At 38.7% G+C, this 8,770-nt stretch overlaps 1 non-coding gene across 1 annotated transcript; it reads left to right on the plus strand.

Annotated features, from left to right (window-relative positions):
• The first annotated feature begins 1,383 nt into the window (after positions 1-1,383).
• LOC132539121 (U6 spliceosomal RNA) lies at positions 1,384-1,490 on the plus strand. Its single transcript, XR_009550427.1, has one exon. It is a non-coding gene; the product is annotated as a U6 spliceosomal RNA (small nuclear RNA).
• Positions 1,491-8,770: the final 7,280 nt, after the last annotated feature.

Genomic DNA, 8,770 nt, shown 5'->3' on the forward strand with positions numbered 1-8,770 from the left:
TTATTTGGTTTTTATTACCACCAGGGCTATTTCTGGGGTTCAGTGTGGATACTATGAACCCATCACTCCCAGTGGCCATTTTTATTTCTATTTTATTTGATAGGACAGAGAGAAATTGAGAGGAGAGGGGAGATAGAGACGGAAAGACAGAGGCGGTGAAGCAGGTCTGCAGGTGTCTATCTTTCTCTTCCCCTCTCTGTCTTCCCCTTCTCTCTCCATTTCTCTCTGTCCTGTCCAACAACGAATGGCATCAACAACAGCAATAATAACCACAACAAGACTACAATAACAAGGGCAACAAAAAGGGAAACAATGGCCTCCAGGAGCAGTGGATTTATGGTGCAGGCACTGAGCTCCAGCATTAACCCTGGAGGCAAAAAAAAAAAAAAGACAAAGAGAGACATCTGCAGACCTTCTTCACTACACATGAAGCTTGTCCTGTGCAGATGGAGAGTGGGGGGGTGCTTAAACCCAGGTTCTTGTACAAGAGAAAGATCTGTACTAAATGATTTCACTCATAGGTGGTACTTAAGAATAGAGGACAGTAAGGGAGAACAGAAGGTTAAACTTGGCCTGGGGGCAGTGTATTGTACCAATAAGTCTGCTCAATCAGGTGCATGGCCACCCTGCCAACACTGGTCACCTTCTATCACTCTACTTTTCCCCAATTTTTTTTGTAGTGAGATTGAGTTAGGTTTTATTCTGAAAAGTAAATTCTATTAAAGAAACACAACACATATTTTTGGAAGTGGCTATTCACTCTTTGGCAGTAGTTTATAAAATGACTGGGGTCTTTTGTTTGTATTGTTTTGGATAATCAATTACAATTGAAAAGCATGAATGAAACATTCTTCTTTAAAAATTAATATTCCCTTTCATTGCCCTTGTTGTTTTATTGTTGTAGTTATTATTGATGCTGTCGTTGTTGGATAGGCCAGAGAGAAATGGAGCAAGGAGGGGAAGACAGAGAGGGGGAGAGAAAGACAGATACCTGCAGACCTGCTTCACTGCTTGTGAAGCGACTGCCCTGCAGGTGGGGAGCCGAGGGCTCAAACCTGGATCCTTATGCCGGCGCTTGGGCTTTGCACCACCTGCACTTAACCCACTACGCTATCGGCCAACTCCCATGAATGAAACATTCTTACAAAACTCTTTATTTTTGGACAAGGAAATTTCCACCTCAGGATACATTTATGATTATTTCTTACCTTTATCTTCCAGAGGGATTTCAGTTCATTTTTTTTTATATATTGGTGCCACTGCCGTTATAATTGTATCACTGTTTTCATAACATTTTCTTGCATGTGCTGAGACAGTATTCAGAATAGCTGTCAAAAGCTTTAGTCACTTAGCATGTGAAGGAATTAAAAAAAAACTTAATCTGTGCTCACTTCGGCAGCACATATACTAAAATTGGAACAATACAGAGAAGATTAGCATGGCCCCTGTGCAAGGATGACACGCAAATTCATGAAGTTTTCCATATTTTTAGTGGTGAGGGGTAGACATGTGGCTTCCTGGGCCAGTGGGGAGTGGGCGGGAGGGATGGGTCATAGTCCTTTGGTGGTGGGAATGGTGTTTATGTACACTCCTAGCAAAATGTAGACATATAAATCACTAGTTAATTAATATGAGAGGGGAAAAATCAATTGTATGTCTCAAAGTTTCTCTAAACACAAACTGAATCCTTTTAATATATAGGCTGTGTATTTGATACGCAGACTCTCTCAAAAGCCTAGATCAAGTAGATTATTAGAAGCATACAATAGCACAGCTATATACAAGATACTGGATACTGTACAGCAAACCATAACAAAAGGACTTTTCGAAGTTAACCCAATTACCAAATAATGTGATGATAACATTAACTATCGATTGTCTTTTTGAACCCTAAGACAGCAGGAACCTCACATCTCCACTATAGAGCCCCTACTTCCCCCAGTCCTGGAACCCTTGGATAGGGCCCACTTTCCCGTATGCCTCTCCCAATCCATACCAAATAATATTGCATCCGCCGATCACAACCTAACCAACACAACGATTGCCACCTCAACATGCTTCACCTCAGACTGTGTCCAGAGACTTCACGTGTGGAATGACAACCCTTCAGCTTCATTACTCGGGTGAGACCTTTCCTTTTATAGTGCACTCTAATTTCATCTCAGGTAGTTCACTTTCTAACAAAGTCCCATAACCTAGATATACACCAGTTTCTGTGAGAGAGAGCTTATGTGCACACGTATCCATAAACTACTGCAAAATATATACCCGAAAGCAGTAGTACACTAGAGTTTGCAGTGAGTGCCTCCCTAACACTTCCTCTCCACTATTCCAAGCTTGGGATCCATGATTGCTCAACAAATTGTTTGGCTTCGTATGTTAACTCTCTTTTCAATCACCAGGTTCCAGATGCCACCAGGATGCTGGCCAGGCTTCCCTGGATTGAAGATCCCACCAATGTGTCCTGGAGCTCAGCTTCTCCAGAGACACACCCTACTAGGGAAAGAGAGAGGCAGACTGGGAGTATGGACCGACCAGTCAACGCCCATGTTCAGCGGGGAAGCAATTACAGAAGCCAGACCTTCTACCTTCTGCAACCCTCAATGACCCTGGGTCCATGCTCCCAGAGGGCTAGAGAATGGGAAAGCTATCATGGGAGGGGGTGGGTTATGGAGATTGGGTGGTGGGAATTGTGTGGAGTTGTACCCCTCCTACCTTATGTTTTTGTTCATTAATCCTTTCTTAAATAAAAAATTAAAAAAAAAAACAACTTAATCTATAAACATAGTCCACAGCATGAGGGCTTACATAGTAGCAGTTACAAATTAAAAGTTTTAACAAAAAATTCTACTCTGAGATGGACAGAAAGAGAATGTAGTGCCTCTACTATTCAGGGTCCCTGATTGACAACTGGCTGTGCTCTTTGAAAAAAGGTAGATGTCACAGCAATTCACCTATATGATAGAGCTCTGAGAAGAGATCATTCCATCCTGTCCTCTGCCAATAATGCCCCAATCAAACAAAACTTTAAGTTCCAGGACCTCGTAATAAGATGAGATTGGAGAGAAGTCATAAACTGCCCAGTGCTAGTTGTATCTGAATGCTGCACATGTACTAACATTTAACTGGTTTCATATGAATCTCAAAAATTACAAATATTACCTCCTGCTGATTTTCTTCAGAAACATGGAGCTAAGCTGGAATCCATGCATAATTACAATTTGTTCTACATCTTTTGCAATTCAAGGAATATTATATATATATATATATATATATATATTATTACTACAAATTTTGATTGAATAATTGACATTAAGTCACATTATATTGTTCACAAGGTCTCAAGTTGAAGAACATATTATAAATAATACTACATATTGATGTCTGAATCCAGCACATATATTATATTCTGACAAGCTAAGCAGAAACCTTAAGAGAATTCTTCCTTCATTAGATATTTTTTCTGCCTGGGCTTTGCTGCATGCAATGTCAATAATTTCAATAAGACCAAAAGCTCAGAGATTCGGGATAATATTGAGTTTTTTAGCTTTCTATCACCAGCAAGTTATTGAAAACAAATAACCAGCCTTAAATTCATAAAATAAACTTATCCTCCCTTACCTTTTGCTGTTTAGTGCCTTACCATTACTAAGTACAGTAATATGGTTATATTATTTTACTCATTCATAGAGAAAGAAAGGACAATTTACATGGGTGCACTAAACATAGGACTGGGTTGAGAGCATACATTACCATGTAAAATGCACAAAGAATTCACCCAACTCTACAATAAAAGGACAAATTGGGGCCAGGCAGTCATGCACCAGGTTGAGTGCAACCATTTCCATGCACAAGGAAGCCCTTGCTCCTCCTACCCCCACTCCCTTACGGAGAAATGCTTCACTAGCCATGAAGCAGGCTGCAGGTCTCTATTTTTCTCTCTCCTTTTCCCTCTCAATTTCTCTCTGTCCTATCAAACAAAATAGAAAAAAAGGGGAAAAAATGGCCACCGGGAGTGGGGAATTTTGTAGTGCAGGTACCAAGCCCCAGCTAAAACCCTGGTGGGAATTAAAAATAACCTCACTGAAAAATGGGAGAAAGTCAAGGGCAGAGATTATCCCAACAAGAGATCCAAAGGGCCACCATATGTATATGGCAAAAAAAAAATGCTCAAAGTCACTGATAATTGGGGAAAAACAAATAAAAACTGCAATGAGAGGCCACTTTACATCTGTGAGAATGTTATACATTAGAAAAGACAAACTGTTGTAAACGTTTTGGGGAAAAGGACTTTCCTACGGTGCTGATGGGAATGTAAATTTGTCCTAACCTCTGTGGAAAAAGGCCTGGAGATTCATCTGGGCACTGGAAATATACCTACCTTATGACCTAACAATACCTATCCTGGGGATATACCCAGGGAAAACAGAGATACCTATTTGAAAAAAATATATAAACCTATGCACATTAATGCTCATAGCAATAAAGTTTGTAATACAAACTTGGAAGCAATCCAGATGCCCAGTAACAGATGAGTGGATAAATAGTTATTGTAAGGGAGTCGGGCGGTAGCGCAGTGGGTTAAATGCAGGTGGCACAAAGCGCAAGGACCAGTGTAAGGATCCTGGTTCCAGCCCCAGCTCCCCACCTGCAGGGGAGTCGCTTCACAAGCAGTGAAGCAGGTCTGCAGTTGTCTATTCTTCTCTCCCCCTCTGTCTTCCCCTCCTCTCTCCATTTCTCTCTGTCCTATCCCACAATGATGACAACAATAATAACTACAACAATAAAACAACAAGGGCAACAAAAGGGAATAAATGAATGAATATTTAAAAAAAAAAGAGTTATGGTACAAAATGGAATACTAAGCAGTTGTTAAAAATAATGTTATCTCCTTTGCAAAATTCTGGTCAAAACTTGAAGATATGTTGATTAAGACAATCCAGAAAGAGAAAGACCAATATTAAATGGTTTCATTCATAGGTAGTACATAAGAATAGCAGACAATAAGGGAGAATATATGGAACAAGAGCAAACTTGGACTGGGTGCAGTGTATTGTGTCAAGATAAAGGACTCTAGAGGAGGAGCAAAAGAGGATAAAGAGACATTAGGAAATGGTGAATGATGAGGGAGGGAAAATCAATCAGTCAATCAATCGATCAATCAACTATTCAATCCCTTGGTTCCTCATCCTGCAGAGAGGCAAAACTTTACAGTGAAGCAATGTCACTCCCTGGTTACTTCACCCTTGCCTTTCAACTGCTCTCTATCCTGTCAAATTTTTAAAAAAGCAAAAAGGGAGGATAACTACCAGGAGCTGTGGATTTTTCCCTCAAGCACCAAGTCCCAGCAATCATCCCGGTTGGAAAAAAAAAATTACTTAATATAATTTGAATTAAGCAAACCCTTACCTATGACCATAATGAGGAAACAGAACTCTGTTAGTGGAAACATTATGGAATTATAACCCTATTATCTTAATCTTCTAAATTACTAAGTCACTAGTAAAAAGTAAGTAAGAAAGAGACAAACCCTATGATAGCCATTTTTTGCAATAAAGTTACTATCTTGATTTAGCATAATATGTAAAATGATAGATGTTTACTAGTGAAAATATAAAATGAAAGATACCACTAAGTTCAGATGCCTTTGGCAATAAATATTTGCCAAAAAAAAGACAAATAATACATTTTGAGAACTCTTTCTATTAGCAAAACTACAAGGGTATAAGTTGTTCTATTCATTGAAATTCAAATTTAAGTCATAAAAATAAAATATTTATTTTTAATAAGTCTAAATAACTTGCACACTTTCTATGTTAGCCAATTATTTTTGGCTCTCCCTTTACGAATGTGTTCTGTTAACTACATCTCCTTCAAGTTGCTTTTACAAGCATTTCTGCCCATATGCATTATGTATTTATGTAGTTTCCAATCCTTCATAAGAATATAAACTCAGTAAAACTATGAACTGTCAAGCAGATTATAGTGGAGGAGGGTTTGAGAGAGCAGTAGGCTGTGACTTAACAAGTACTGCACATACATTCCCATACACAAGTATATAAGCTCAAATGCCCAATGCCCACCTACCAAGGGCAGACTTCAGAAGCAGTAGTAGTAGTGTGGTAGGTGTCTTCTTCTCGCCTGATATTTTTCTTTTTCTATTAGAAAGAATGAGAAAAGGAAAATAGCCACTGTCATTGGTCATCTCCATCAGGAAAAGCATAATAGACCCCTGCAAGGGCCTCCATAGGACCTTAGAGAATGTTCCATCCTTCGAAGGGAGACTAGATAACATACTATATCTACCACCTGAGGATCCAGAAACTGGTGCAACTTGGTTCGTTCCTACTTATGATCACAGAATGTGAGCTGGACCTACAGGGATGTAGAGGTTACATAGGCTCCTATGCTCAGTAAGGGTCCCAGATCAAATCGATGGGGTTTACAGTCAATAATATTTATAAACTTTTCCCATATTTGGGAGCCACTCCAATCCAGCTGTCTAGTCCTTTTTCCAGCCATGACATCATCTCCTCAGAAAATAACTTGGGTCCACCTGCATATCAGAGGTCAGGCTCAGGCAAAAACTAGTAAAGTCATGGGCCTCTTGGAATATAACTAAAATAGACCTACTAGCTATCTCCAAAATGGAGACCCCAAATCTTCATCTGCAATACTCCAGCATTTAGGTTTATGATTAATCAACAATTTTTCGGCTTTATATGTTAACTCTTCTTTCAGCCACCAGGTTCCAGATGCTACCATGATGCCAACCGGACTGCCCTGGGCAGACAACCCCACCTATGTGTCCTGGAGCCCTGCTTCCCTAGAGCTCTGCCACACTAGGTAAAGAGAGAGAGAGGCTGGGAGTATGGATTGATCTGCCAATGCCCATATTCAGCGGGGAAGCAATTACAGAAGCCAGACCTTCCACCTTCTGCACCCCATAATAACCCTGGGTCCATAATCCCAAAGGGATACAGAATAGGAACGCTGCTATCAGGGGAGGAGATGGGATACGTAGTTCTGGTGGTGGGAAATGTGTGGAACTGCACCCCTCTTATCCTATGATCTTGTCAATATTTCCATTTTATAAATACAATAAAAAAAAACAGGAAGATAAAATGACTGCCAGAAGGGTGTAGCCAACAAGTAGACATCAAACCCCAGCAATAACACTAGTGGCAATGTAAGTATTAAAAATATTTTAAGTTCCTTTTTGTCTTACCATTGTATTTGGTCTTTTGAAATTTGTGTTGTGGGTATTTATTTACCTATGGAAGATTAGGAGACTAGTTTGGTGGAGGAACAGGTGTGCTGATACTCATTTTAGAGAGATATAGAATTATAGTCCTCTACAACCATATTAATTAACACGTCCTTAATAAAGTGATATAAAAAGTAGAAATAATGGGAGTCGGGTGGTAGCACAATGGGTTAAGCACACATGGCACAAAGCACAAGGACCAGAGTAAGGATCCCGGTTTGAGCCCCGCCTCCCCCACCTGCAGGGTCTGCAGGTGTCTGTCTTTCTCTCCCCCTCTGTCTTCCCCTCCTCTTTCCATTTCTCTCTGTCCTAACAACGATGACATTAATAACAACAACAATAAAAAAGTAGAAATACAGGAAAAAAAGCAAATTTTAATATTTTTAAATACCACTATCCTTACAAAAACTTGTTAAGTTCCAAAGATTTACAAGAATCTAATGTTGGTAAGTGATTTAATATATCTGTGAAATCTGTAAATGGTGATATAACTGTTGTGATATTGATTATACTTTCAATCCAATATTAATAGCTTACTATAATTGCCTAGCCACAATTAATTTCTGGCTGTGGAATTATTGTTAGTGACATTATGTCATCATGTTGGAGCTTTCAGAAAATTTCCCCAGTAGTAATATGTCTGAATAGCTTAGCATTCAGATTTTCTTATCAATATTCTTTACTTAAGCTAATTTGAATTTGCTAATTAGATTTAACCTCAGGAAAAAGGCAGTTATTCACTGTAATGCTATTTCACTAAGTTATGCATTTTTCAAAAATACTGATTTGTGAGAGAACTAAGTCCTGAGTTCTGATAGAAGCCTTCATGAGGATTCACTGCATAAACCCGACAAATCTACAGGATGAGTTATAAATCATACACTCATTTATAATAAAGTCAACAACATTCTAGACCCAGTAACCATCAGCTTTCCTGAAAAAGACAGCATTCTTTACTTAAGATGTAAAGAGAAGTAAAGAACTTAAGGCAGGTTTAAATAAACAGTAAACCATCAACCTGCAGCAAATCTATTTCCTGGTAGCTGAAAGAATACCATATCTATAAGGGAAATCAAAGGACAAGGTCAATTACAACAATATTCTGAATTGAAATACCATTTCTATATTTTCCTACCATTTATTTCTTCTCAGTTTATTTTAACAATCATTTGTTAGATGATCATATGTTTGGTGTTTGTTGCATACACAGATACACAGATATCACCATAACCAAGGTCATCCAGATTTGGGCCTGTGATATCTGCTAGAACTTTTGTGACTTGTGTTTTATAGTTAGATCTATGACTGATTTTGAGTTAGTTCTGTGAAGGAAATAAGGAGTATGACTTAATTCATAAAATAATTAATCTGAGATTTTGATTCAGTTTATTATGAGTCTATAGACCAGGTTAGGGAGATTAGCATTTTTGACATCATTTATTCCTATGCAGAACATGCTCCTGAATACTTTTTATAGTTCAATTAAACTGTCCCTATATTTAG

This window comes from Erinaceus europaeus, chromosome 6 (assembly GCF_950295315.1).
Source record: "Erinaceus europaeus chromosome 6, mEriEur2.1, whole genome shotgun sequence".
Classification (NCBI taxonomy): domain Eukaryota; kingdom Metazoa; phylum Chordata; class Mammalia; order Eulipotyphla; family Erinaceidae; genus Erinaceus; species Erinaceus europaeus.